At 28.6% G+C, this 14,275-nt stretch overlaps 1 protein-coding gene across 1 annotated transcript in view; it reads left to right on the top strand.

The window, feature by feature from the left end:
• The window catches only part of LOC113389807 (2-hydroxyacylsphingosine 1-beta-galactosyltransferase-like), an 84,624-nt gene that overhangs the window by 22,443 nt on the left and 47,906 nt on the right, over window positions 1-14,275 (top strand).

Here is a 14,275-nt window from a genome sequence, read left to right as displayed (position 1 = left end):
TCCAGGTGGTAAATGCCAAAACTAGAAAGGATTCAGGTGGTAAATGTTAAAACCAGGAAGAAATCTGGTGGAAAATGTCAATTTTAGGATAATTATGGTGATGTGAGATCGACAGATTTTTAGTTGTCGAGATTTCTGGATTGTATATCTCGATGATAGACGTCGATTTGTAAAGAACTAGGAAGAGCAAATATCAAATTCAGGAAGGATTTAGTTGGTAATTATCCGAATAAGGAAAGAATTTGATGATGAATGTCCAATCTAAACCAACTATGGTTATGTAGATTTGTTAAATTGTAAATTATTTCGATCTCTAAATATTGAATTTACATAGACGACTAAAAATAAGTAGGATGATGAGGATGGAATGTCAACTTAAGAAAGGATCTTTGTGGTAAATGGTGAAACAAAGAAGAAATCTAGTGGAGAATGTTAGTTTTAGGACAACTGCCAACGGTATATTTGGTAGATTTTCAATGATTGAGAATCCTAAATGACACTTTTCGATTATAGACGTTGATTGGTGAAAAACAAGTAGGATGTAAAGGTGGAATTCCAACTTAAAGTAGGATCTTAATGGTAGATGTCAAATCCAGGAAGAAATTTGATGATGGCAAATGTCAAATGTAGAACAATTCTGGTGATTTTCTTTTTTAGAAGAATCAAATCAAAAGACAACTGTCATTTGGTGGACCTCTAAGATCTTACAGAGAGTGCATCAAAGAAAATTCTGGTAATTTTTGATGGTATTTGCCAAATCTTGGGCAATACTAGATTTAGTTCTGGCAAGTATCAAATCAAGACAATTGTTATTTGATACTGATGAATATTATACTAAGGATGAAAAATATAAAATTAAGATGGAAATTATGTGATTAAACGATTAAAAATGCCAAATCTGGGGCAAATGTGGTGATGCAATTGATCAAATCAAAAGCCAATCGTCAATTGCTGTCCAGAAATAATATATTAATGATGAAAAATAGCAAATATAGCCGATTTGATGATGAAATCTAGTCGATTTAGTTGATGGCAAGTGCCAAATCAAATGTCAATTGTCATTTGGTGTCAATGAATAATATATTATGATAAAAATACCAAATCTAGAAGATTTGATGATGGTAAATATCAAATCCAAATTAAATCTATCGATTTTGTTGATGGCAAGTGCCAAATCAAAGGACAATTGTCATTTGATGTTTATTCATATCAAGATCAAGGCTTAATCTGGTGAATCGATAATCTAATCAATGTAAAAACGTCAGTTGGTGACAGAAACAATGAAACTAGTGGTGTATGGCATCGTGCCTTAAGGCAAATTGCTGGATCTTCCCGTACCGTAATGAAATATTCGAGAAATTTTAAACGTTTTCAAATATATTATTACAAATAGTGTAACTTTCATTATTTTTGCTATCTTGTTATATCTGAGCAAATCAAATGTAAATCATAAATCAATTCATCTACAGAATAGAACTCATTTCGAATTCAATTTAAAAAAAAATAGTTGCCTATTTTGCACAAAATTGAAAAAGTACTCCCGTATAGTCACAGTCTAAACGCATTTGCAAATAATTCTGTGCGACATTTTCACTTATACTGTGCATAGCTTGGCGGCATTTTCACGTTTTTCAATAGTTTTTCACAAAATTGGAAAAGTGCTTCAGTCACATAAACAGTCTAAACGCACTTGGGTAAACATTTGTACCAGAGTGGCGCTTAGACCGTGCTTAGGCTGGGTCATTTTTTGAATTTTTAATCCAACAAAAATATTTTATGGAAAATAGAAAAAGATGTAATAATTTTTTATCCTCAAAAGCAATTGTTTTGTCAATACAAGCAGAAAGTTTTTTAGATCATTCAAATCGGACGCTTAGTTCACTCAAAAACTGCCATTTTTGCACATTTAGCTTTGTATCTTCGAAATGGCGCGACTTGCCTTCGTCAAAAACTAATCAGTACATCTCCCTATCAATAGGGATCGAAAACGTGGACGAAAAAATGCGGACATACAAAACACACACACACACATCCATTTGGTTTCTGAGGTATGCCAGTAAAATGTTCAGAAACCTTCAAAACGTCGAGAAATGCAAAAATTTTTATTCACGATTTTCGGCTCATTACTATAACTAGTAAACATACGGGAAGTTAAATAAATGAAAATTTGGTGATTTGGTAAAATGAAATTTAAATGCCAAATGAAATGAAATCTTGGTGAATTGCTTTCTAATTAATTGAAAAAATAAAAAATTAAGAAGAATCTTGTGGTTTGATAATCTGATCAATGAAAAAATACTAGTTTCTCATGGAATTAGCAAAGTTAAAGGAATATTTGATGATTTAGTTATGGAAATCCTAAATTAATCTGAAGAATTAGTGATGATTAGGAATTAATTAACGGAAATATTAATTAGGGAAAATAGTTTTAGCAAACTCCAAAATAAGAAGTCGTGTGAGTTAACAATCTTGGAATTGGGATGATGGAAATTTATGGATAATATGGTATGTTAAATATTTAAATAGGATATTTATAGTGGATCTTAATAAGAAATATCAAATTAAGAAAAAATTTGGTGCTTCGCTACGTTAAATAATGAATCAGGAATAAGTTGGCAGCTTTGATAACTAACGTTTTTCAATTTGATAACACTTTTATCATTTCTTGGACAACTAAACGTTTCTTCTTTTAGGTGATTGGTTTTTGGACAATTAAACTGTTTTTTTTTGTTTGAAAATCAAAAGTTTTTATTTCTGGTGTTTGTTTTGACCAGATCCAAGTAATAGTTTCGCGCTAAGTTTTGTATATTTTATCAAACATCTACTATTTTTGCACAAATTTTTACCAGGTGTATAAGCCAATACACACCTTGAACCGATTTTATTTATCAACGATTTTATTTATCAACTCACTTCTATTTTATCGACTTCCTTAACTTGCACGATTGTGCAAAATATTTGCACAATTGTAACAATTTTCTTATTTATTTATTTATATTATTGTTTTGATTTTGTATTTATATTACGATATGCACTCCGAAAGTCAAATGAGTGCGAAAACAAATCCGTATTCCCTTATAAACATGGTGACAGATGATGATATGGTCTGTGTCAACATTTTCGAATCTTTTGAATACATTCAAAGAGATTAAGATGTTAGTGAGAGAGCTGGAAGGACGAGTAAATATATTAAAATTAAATAAATGTTAAATCTACGACAACTGTGGTAGATAATGATATTTTGGAATTGATTCAAGGATGTTTTGAAGGCGACAATCTTTCTGAATCTATATGAAGCTGTAAGGAAGTGTGTGTTTTGCATGTCCGCATTTTTTCGTCCACGTTTTCGGGCGCACGGATCAACCGATTTGAATGGTTCAAAAAACATTCGATTCCTATTGATAGGGAGATGTGCTGATTAGTTTTTGGCAAAGGCAGGTCCAGCAGTTACGGAGATACGGAGCAAAGAGTGAAGAAAATACAAATCGAGTTTTTGAGAGAACGTAGCATCCGATTTGAATGATCTAAAAAACATTCAGTTTGTAATGATTTAGAGAAGAGGTGCTTAGATTTTGGCAAAGGCAGGTCCCGCCATTTCGAAGATACAGAGGTAAATGTGCAATAAATGGCAGTTTTTGAGTGAACTAAGCGTCCGTCTTGAATGATCTAAAAAACTTTTTGCTTGTATTGACAAAACAATTGCTTTTGAGGATAAAAAAATATTACATCTTTTCTTATTTTCCATAAAATATTTTTATAATTTTGGATTAAAAATTCAAAAAATTACCCAGGCTAAGCACAGTCTAAGCGCCTCTCTGGTACAAATGTTTACCCAGGTGGGTTTAGACTGTTTTGCACTGGAGCACTTTTTCAATTTTGCGAGAAAACTATTGAAAAATGTGAAAATGCCGTCAAGCTAAGCACAGTATAAGTGAAAATGTCGCACAGAATTATTTGCAAATGCGTTTAGACTGTGACTATGCGGGAGCACTTTTTCAATTTTGTGTAAATTAGGCAACTATTTTTTTTGAAATTGAATTCGAAATGAAATGACGATTGTTAATGTTCGAGGGATAAATTGATTTATGATTTACTCAGATATAACAAGATAGCAAAAATAATGAAAGTTACAGTATTTGTAATAATATATTTGAAAACGTTTAAAATTTTTCGAATATTTTATTACGGTACGGGAAGTTCCAGCAATTTACGTTAAGGCACGATGGCATACACCTCTAGTTTTTATGAAGGATGCTCTTATGTTACAAGATTTTCTTCCTGATCTAATTTAAGATATCAGAAAGTGACAAAGATGTCTTTTTGACCAACAAATTTATATTCAAGGATTTCAGGATATTTACTATTTATATATTTAGAAGCAGCAAATTATGAAGTTTTGGATAATTATAATCATTGATAATTATGTTAAGTCTAAGGAGTTTTCGGATAAATTGAAGCCAAAATCTATTGCCAATGCAAATGTAATTTGCTAGTTTTGTGGGGCAAGAGGAGTGCGGCAAGGATGCTAAATCTGTTCAATCTAGGATAACTAATTCAGTGTGCGTTGAAATAATATTGGTTGCATAAATAAAGTTTGGAAGGATATTTTGGAGATTACCAAATATATAAATTTATTTCATGGAGGGAGGAGTGCGGCAAGGATGCTCTGATGTTACAAATTCTTCTTTGTAGTAGATTAGGATTTTATTGATAACCACTCCTTTTCAGTTAGATAGGGCAAAACTAGATAAAATTTACAATATTTCCTATGGAACACTTTTATAAACTCCGATATAAAAGTTTTGAATAAAACGACTTTGAATTCGATGATATTTCATTCTTTAGCAATAAATAGAAAATTCGGAACTTTTTTGGGGTTTTTCAATTTTTACTAGTTTAAATTGCAATTATGAGTAGTATAGAAAAAGTGGTACATTTTGATACGACTTCTATAATAACATTTAAAATCTATATAACATTTAAAATTAACATAAACAAATAATATATTATCATCATCTCACCTATCAATGTCCATCTTTTTCCCTGGTCAACTTCATCAGCTCTCCTCTCGAAATTTTCCTCATTTTTTCTAAAATTTTGGTCCAAAGGATTAAAATTTGTGTACGGAATCAAATAATAAGGATTCACGTAAATCTTTTTGTAGTATAAATTCGTGTGATGATTTTTTCCTTGTGACAAATAGTCATCGTTGGAAGATAAACTATTTGGAGCGAAATTGGTTTTGGTTCCAAATGGTACGTAGATGGCTGATATTTGGGAAATTGTCAGACATAGGAACACCTGGGGGAGAAAATGAAAATTTAGTTATATAAAATATACATAAACAATAATAAGCATAAACATAAACAAATTGTTAGAAATATTTTTATCGTCGAGTACTTTATTTGGTATGAGAGTGCATATTTAAGGTGCATTTTCAGTGAACAAGTTAAAACAGCAAATCGAGACTATGACAGTTCGATGGCAAATTTAAAATGCTATTAGAACCACTTTTTGAATCATAAAATTATCTTCAGGACTTCTCAAGTTATTGAATTTTTAAATATTTAAAAAGAAGGGATTTTCAAGGTCATACCCAGAATGCATAAAAATTTATAAAATTTGCAAAGTGTAAAATTGCAATTTTATAAAAGCTATTGCAGATATTTTGGTGATTCAAAAAGTTGTTCTAAAAGCATTTTTAATTTGCCATCGAATAGCAATACTCCCGATTTCCAATTTTTACTTATTCATCAAGAATATACTTTCTACATATATAATTTTCAAGAATCTCATAAAATTGTTAAAAATGCAAGTTGATAACATTTCTATAGTTAATTAGTATATTTTTGAAGCTAGATTTTTATTACCGATTGTGTTATTTGATGTTTTCTATATGAGTATGCAAATTAATATTGCATTTTTAGTGAACGAGTTAAAACAACAAATCGTGATTAACACAGTTCGATGGCAAATTAAAAATGCTTTTAGAACAACTTTTTGAATCACCAAAATATCTGCAATATTTTTTAATAAAATTGCATTTTTACCCTTTGCAAATTTTATAAATTTTTATGGATTCTGCGTATGACCTTGAAAATCCTTTCTTTTTAAATATTTAAAAATTCAATATCTTGAGAACACCTGAAGATAATTTAATGATTCAAAAAGTGGTTCTAATAGCATCTTAAATTTGCCATCGAACTGTCGTAGTCTCGATTTGCTGTTTTAACTTGTACACTGAGAATGCATCTTAAATATGCTCTCTCATACCAAATAAAGTACTCGACGATAAAAAAAATATTTCTAACAATTTGTTTATGTTTATGTTTATTATTGTTTATGTATATTTTATATAAGCAAATTTTTATCTTAATAAAATAGTATATATAGTATATAATAAAATAGTAATATATAATAGAATAGTAATACTCCCGACTTTATAATGTTACTTGTTCACTTCGAATATGTATTTATATACAATTTTATCGGTCCTTATTGCATGTTTAATTAAAAATATTTTGAAAGGTAAAATTATTAACCTGTGACAAAAAGTTTAAAGACTTTATTACTCAATTTTTGTATTGAAGTTTATCATATTCAAATTTCAAAGCTGTAGTATAAACGGTACGTCCTGATTAGCTCGTTGAAAACGATATACTACAATAATGGCAAAATTGCAGTATTCGAATGTACCTTATTCAGAAAATCATGAATTACTCGTAATTGTTCTAAGAAACATGTAACTTTTAGTATTTTTTATTTTTAGTACATACATTGAACTATGTCATATTCAAACTTCAAAGCTGTAGTACAAACGGTACGTCCTGAAGAGCTCGTTGAAAACGATATACTACAATAATGACTAATTGTTATATTTTTATGTACGTTGTTAAGAAAATTGCAAATAACATTTTTGTTAAGAACTTCTAAGTTTTAGTATTTTATATATTTAGTACATACATTGACGTATATCATATTTAAATTTCAAAGCTGTAGCACAAACGGCACGTCCTGAAGAGCTCGTTGAAAACGATATACTACAATATTGACGAATTGTTGTATTTTTATGTATGTTGTCAAGAAAATTGTAAATAACTAGTAATGTTTGTTAAAAACATGTAATTTTTAGTATTTTATATATTTAGTTACATACATTGAAGTAAATCATATTCAAATTTCAAAGCTGTAGTACAAACGGCACGTCCTGAAGAGCTCGTTGAAAACGATATACTTCAATAATGACGAATTGTTGTATTTTTATGTACGTTGTTAAGATAATTGTAAATAACATGCAATTTTTGTTAAAAACTTGTAAGTTTTAGTATTTTTTATTTTTAGTACATACATTAAACTATATCATATTCAAATTTCAAAGCTGTAGTACAAACGGTACGTCCTGCAGAGCTCGTTGATCACGAGAAATAATAATAAAGACAGTTACTTGTTCACTTCGAAAGTGTATTTGTATACAATTTTATTCGGTCTTTATTGCATGTTTAATTAAAAATATTTTATACAGTCCGATATAAAAATTTTGAATAAAACGACTTTGAATTCGATATTTCATTCTTAAGTAATAAATATAGAAAAATCGGGAGATTTTTTTGGTTTGTTGATTGGTCATTGTTGATTATATCATATCTAAGGAGTTTTTGGGAAAATTAGGAACGAGAATCATGTGGCATCTATAACTTGGTGTAAATTGATATAAATAGTATTTTTTTAGCAGCTCTCAGATTTTTCGGTTATCTCCAGATTTATATTGTGTACGTGACTCTCTGCTTCTCAATTATAATTATTGTCTTATCGCTAAAACCAATAAACAGGGCCGAATTGGAAAATTTGATAAAAATAAAAATCTGAGATTAGTATATTAATAAATTTTTCATGTTCTATAAAAATCGATGAAAGTTTTTGGAACATTTTGGGACAGAAGATTATTTTTTAGTAGATTTTTGATTCTCTCAAAATTGATAACGAAGGCCAAAATGGGGAACTAGCTCAAAATTTCCGTGTTTTTTTTATGAGATCTTCTACAAAATTTAGTGGATGTTTCTGGTGTTAGAATATTTCTTTTTTATTGAATTACAATCTGTCTTTACAAAAAGGAAGACATTCAGTAATTTTGATGATATATGAAATATTAAACCTTAGATCTAAAAGGTTACCCAGTAGTAAGCCTTTTCAATTTTGATATATTAAATTTAAACTTTGTGATTATATTGAGTAAACTTAAAATTGAAAAGATCTATGAGGTAAATGAGTATAAATTGTGAATTATAACAACAAATAAAAAAGACATAACTAATAAACTAAACACAATAAAAATAAATAAAAATATAAATAAACAACTAAATAAGTAGTACTGCTAATTAGAATGAATATATTATATATCTTCTACAATTTAATGGATGTTTCTGGTGTTAGAATCTACTAAAAGATCGATAAAAATAAAAGTCCAAGACCAGTTTAGAATAATATTTTCTGATTGCTTGTATATAAGTGCACTTTTTTGGAAAATAATTTATATCTCTTAAACTATTTGTTTAATGTAATTAGTATATTTGGAAAATTTGTTCAAAATAATATAATAATAAATTTATTAAATTTTTCATGTTTTATAAGTTGAAAAGTGAAAGTTTTTAGAACTTTTTGGAACGGAAGATTATCCTCTAATATATTGTTGACTTTTTCAAAATTGATAATGAAGGCCAAAATGGGGAACTAGCCCAAAATTTTCATGTTTTTTTAATGAGATCTTCTACAATTTAATGGATGTTTCTGGTGTTAAAATCTACTAAAAGATCTATTAAAATAAAAGTCCAAGACTAGTTTAGAATAATATTTTCTGACTGCTTGTATATAAGTACACTTTTTTGGAAAATAATTTATATCTTCTAAACTATTTGTTTATACTATTACTAGTATATTTTGAAAATTTGTACAAAATAATATAATAAATTGTAATAAATTTTTTATGTTAAATTTATAAGTTGAAAAGTAAAAGTTTCTGGAACTTTTTGGAACAGAAGATTATCCTCTAGTATATTGTTGACTTTTTCAAAATTGATAATGAAGGCCAAAATGGGGAAGTAGGCCAAAATTTCCGTGTTTTTTAATGATATCTTCTACAAAATTTAATGGATGTTTTTGGTGTTAGAATCTACTAAAAGAAAAAATGATAAATATTTTCTACGCACTAAATAGATGAGTGTTTTTTAGACGACGATCTTTTAGCGAAGGTAAATTTTTTTATAAAATAGTTTATATCTTCTAAACTATTTGTTTAAAGTAACTGGTATATTTGGAAAATTTGTACAAAATTACCTAATAAACAACATTGTCTAGTACTAAAAAGCTGTGCAACAACTCGGTCTACTCATAACTGGCAACCGAAAGTGAGAAATATTTTCGACGCATTAGAAATTTACCAGAAGTACATTCTTACGTAACATCGTATATAACTTTAAGACCATTCGATTGGCATGAATGATGTATTCTGAAAATTTTACTTAATTAAATAACAAACAATATTGTTTAACAACAAAATGTTCTACAACAACTCGGTATACTCATAAATGGCAATTGCAAATAATATTTTCTACGCACTACAAACTATAGAGAGTGGTCATACACGATGATCTCACATTGTACATTTTTTGATAAAATATTAGGTTGTCAAATATCTCCCTTCCGCTTTTTTGCTCTTGGTTTATAATACAAAAAGGCGGAAGGGAGATATTTGACAACCTTATAATTCACATCTTCTAAACTATTTGTTTCAACTAACTAGTGCATTCAGGAAATTTGTACAAAATTAAATTCTCTACAATATTGTCTTTTACCATAAGGCTCTAAATCAACTCGGTATACCCATAAAACTATTTACTTGCATCAATTTTATATCCCATAAATTTTGCAACCTGGTGTTGTAACAACGAAACAAATCTGTCAATCCGTCTGTCAAATTCTGTGAAAGTGATTTATTTCACAAAAACACGTTTCTGGATCATTGGAATGCGTCATTTGAATTTTCACATATTAAAATCGAGTTTCTAATTAGCCAAATTAAAAAATCGATCAATCGAACGATGTAAATTGTTATTAATAAAAAAAAACAAATTATGCATCGAACCATTTGCGAAAGTAATATACTTATGTAATATTACAGTAAATGTATTCTCAAAATTAGATAAAACATCAATTTTAGTATTTGTTAGAGCAAATCTATGTATTGAAAATAGCAGGAACTAGTGGTGTATGGCATCGTGCCTTAAGGCAAATTGCTCGAACTTCCCGTACCGTAATGAAATATTCGAGAAATTTTAAACGTTCTCAAATATATTATTACAAATGCTGTAACTTTCATTATTTTTGCTATCTTGTTATATCTGAGCAAATCAAATGTAAATCATCAATAAATCAATTTATCTACAGAACATTAACAATCGTCATTTCATTTCGAATTCAAATTCAAAAAAAAAATAGTTGCCTAATTTACACAAAATTGAAAAAGTGCTCCCGTATAGTCACAGTCTAAACGCATTTGCAAACAATTCTGTGCGAAATTCTCACTAATACTGTGCTTAGCTTGGCGGCATTTTCACAATTTTCAATAGTTTTCACAAAATTGGAAAATTGCTCCAGTGCATAAACAGTCTAAACGCACTTGGGAAAACATTTGTACCAGAGTGGCGCTTAGACTGTGCTTAGCCTGGGTAATTTTTTGAATTTTTAATCCAATATTACAAAAATATTTTATGGAAAATAAAAAAAGATGTTAGGATTTTTTATCCTCAAAAGCAATTGTTTTATTAATACAAGCAGAAAGTTCTGTGAATAATTCAAATGGGATGCTTAGTTCTCTCAAAAACTGCCATTTTTTGCACATTTAGCTCTGTATCTTCGAAATGGCGGGACCTGTCCCTGCCAAAAACTAATCATCTCTTCTCCCAATCATTACAAATTGAATGTTTTTTAGATCATTCAAATCGGATACTCCGTTCTCTCAAAAACTCGTTTGTATTTTCTGCACTTTTTGCTCCGTATCTCCGTAACGGCTGGACCTGCCTTTGCCAAAAACTAATCAGCACATCTCCCTATCAATAGGAATCGAATGTTTTTTGAACCATTCAAATTGGTTGATCCGTGCGCCCGAAAACGTGGACACACACACACATCCATTTTTTTCTAAGGTATGCCGAAATGTTCAGAAACGTAAAGATATATAAAAATTTTCATTTTCTATTTTGCGATAAAATAGCAGGAATTATAACAAAAACTGTGTGATGAACTTTTATTAGAACAAAATTAAAATTTATATATATAATATATATATATATATATATATATTCATATTTTGTGTGAAATATTTATCGTTTTTAGTATATTTATTCAAAGTGTGACTTTTCCATTTTTAGTTACATAACTATTTATAACCAGTAATGTGTGTAATTCTAAATGAAAGTATTTCTCGTTAAAATGTCTTTTCGACGATTACGTATTTGAAATTGAAATTTATTCATAACTCTATCTAATAAACGCGTTGTCACCTCTAATTAAATGGCAATTTAGTGAAATTAATTGCATAAAATTTTTGCCTTCGAGCTATTTTTATTGGCACATAAATTCATAAGTAAATATCTATTACAACAAGTTGGAAAAGAGTTTGTTAACGAATATTAATTAAATTCAAAACTTTGCGACGGAGAAGTTTGTTTTCATAAAAAAATCCGATTCCCTAATTTAGTTTTCTCGACGTTTCAAGCCATTCTGAATCGAATGAGACCAACATTTTAGGAAAAAGTATGTGTTTGTGTGTTTGTATGTGAACAGATTTTTTACCTTAAATTTTTTCACGATGGATATCATGGTCTTATAGAACATACTGAAGTATTAAAAGTGTACCGAATTGCTGTAAAGATTTTTATATTTATATTTATATTTATATATTTATATTTATATATTTATATATTCATATTTATATTTATATATTTATATTTATTTTTATATATTTTGATATTAGACAAAAAGTTAAAAATTGTTCTAGATATAAAATATACATTTCACCGGGCTAATCTACTAGAAATTGAATAATTAAAAACATTTTTGGGTATCGGTGAATGAATAAATGAATGAAAAACTTTCATTGATAGTGTAAAAATAATTAGTAGTTTTTTTCTCTTTATAAAAAGTGGGTTAATTGTTTCGGGCAACACTTATGCTGGTTTTGTTGCTCATCAGACCGAATAAAACACGAATTATTCTACTTATTTATAAATTTAAATATATATATATATATATATATATATATATACATACAAATGAAATCAGGAATAAAAATTTGATTAAAACGTGCTCATTCATTTACGAACATGTGTAATAAATCCACTCGGAATACTTTTAATCACTCATAAATTAATTTATTTCTTATTGATTAAGTCGATTTATTTACACATATCGGGAAGTTCATGTAACTTGCCTCAAGGCAAAATACCAATACCAACTAGTTTTATATCGTTTTCTATATATAAAGTACAAAGTTTAGTATTAAATCAACAACAAAAGGTAATAAATAAATAAATGCATACGATTTTGTAGTAAATATGTTTTCTTCCGATATATATATTATATCTGGCTGGAGCTGTTTACAGGAAATTTCTATTTTAATCAATTTGATTGGGAAATATTATTGAATTGAATACGCATTTTTATAAATAGATATATACACATATATATATATAAATAAATAAATATATATATATATATATATATATATATATATATATACGAGGTCTGTTCAAAAAGTTTTCGTAATTTTCGTTTTTTTCAAAAAAATATTTATTTATTCGTCTACATTAATGTGGTCCCCTTCAAAGTAGTCCACCCAGATATAATACACTTATGCCAGCGTTTTTCCAATTTTCGAAAGCACCCTTGATATTCACTTTTGATATGTCCTTGAGCACTCTCAGCGATTCGGCCTTTATTTCTTCAATCGAGGAAAACCGCCGTCCTTTCATGGGTCTCTTCAACTTTGGGAATAGGAAAAAGTCACACGGAGCCATATCTGGTGAATTTTTGCACTTTGCAACACTTTATTTCATTTTTTACGCAAAATTTAATACAAATTCTTTGACTTTTCAATTCTTCCATTGTAAAAGTCGCCGAGCTCAGAAAAACACGTCGAACCTTAGCGACTACCACAGACAAAGTAAACAGTGAATATAGCTGAAAATTTCATCATACTTTAGGGGCATGTATACCAACACAATAAAAAAAAATTTTGACAATCAGACACTCCAGACCCGCGAAATGCGCGACCATGTATATATTTGGATAGTCTTGAATTTGTTGTTGATATATTTAATTTGGGTTAAAAAGTCGGGCGTTACATCAATAAAAATAGTATGAGAGTTTTCAGATTTATTTAAAATCGATACGTTTCGGCTAGCATCTTAGCCTTCATTCAGTGCCAATCAATTTAACTATGAAAATTAAAACTAAATAAATAATATGTAAGAAATTTCATAGAAAAACAATAATAATAATAATAATAAAAACACTTACAATTTTGTATCCTAATATAATATGTTAAAACATTATTAGTCCATGGTATGAGTATGTGCACATTGATAAAATAAATATCTTTTAACAAGTTGTCGAAACTATGTATTTACTGTTCGGAGTTTAAGATAAAAATGTCCCATTTTTTCTTGAAGCAGTTTTTAGCATGTGTTCAAATTTCACGGGAAATTTAAAAAGCGATGGGATCTTATCATTTTTTAAGAAATTTTGACACGCTATTTAGGAACCACGTGTTTGTTTCGTTCAGGGCCATATTGTCAAAACGTTTGTTTATAACCCTGTCGTTATGCAATTGCAAAAACAACCCCTCAGCAAATCTTCTTTTAATTACGTTCTCTTCAAAATGTAAAATTTTTGGGTTGAAAAAATCTATATTATGGTTTAAATTATTAATATGATCGGTTAGCATTGTCTTAAATTGTTTGGGATTTATTGTGTTATTTTTATGTTGATGAAGACGTTTACTTGGGTTTAAATCGGCAAAAGTTCATAATAAATTTGGAAAAGAATATGTTAACAAATCTGTAATTAAAATTTTACTCGACTGTTTTGGGAACCTATTATTTGTTTAAATTATACTTTTAATAAAAGAATCCTATTATTTTGCATATAGAGAAGAATTATGTCCTTAGAAAATTTGCTGAATCTGTTCTTATCATTTTAAATTCGCTTTGTGTAAATAGAC

The sequence above is a fragment of the Ctenocephalides felis genome, unplaced genomic scaffold (genome assembly GCF_003426905.1).
Source record: "Ctenocephalides felis isolate EL2017-DRISC unplaced genomic scaffold, ASM342690v1 CF-g0.4_SCAFFOLD_03573, whole genome shotgun sequence".
NCBI classification, from domain to species: Eukaryota; Metazoa; Arthropoda; class Insecta; order Siphonaptera; family Pulicidae; genus Ctenocephalides; species Ctenocephalides felis.
The sequence above is the reverse complement of the archived record's forward strand: the minus strand, read 5'-3'. Positions and strand labels throughout refer to the sequence as shown.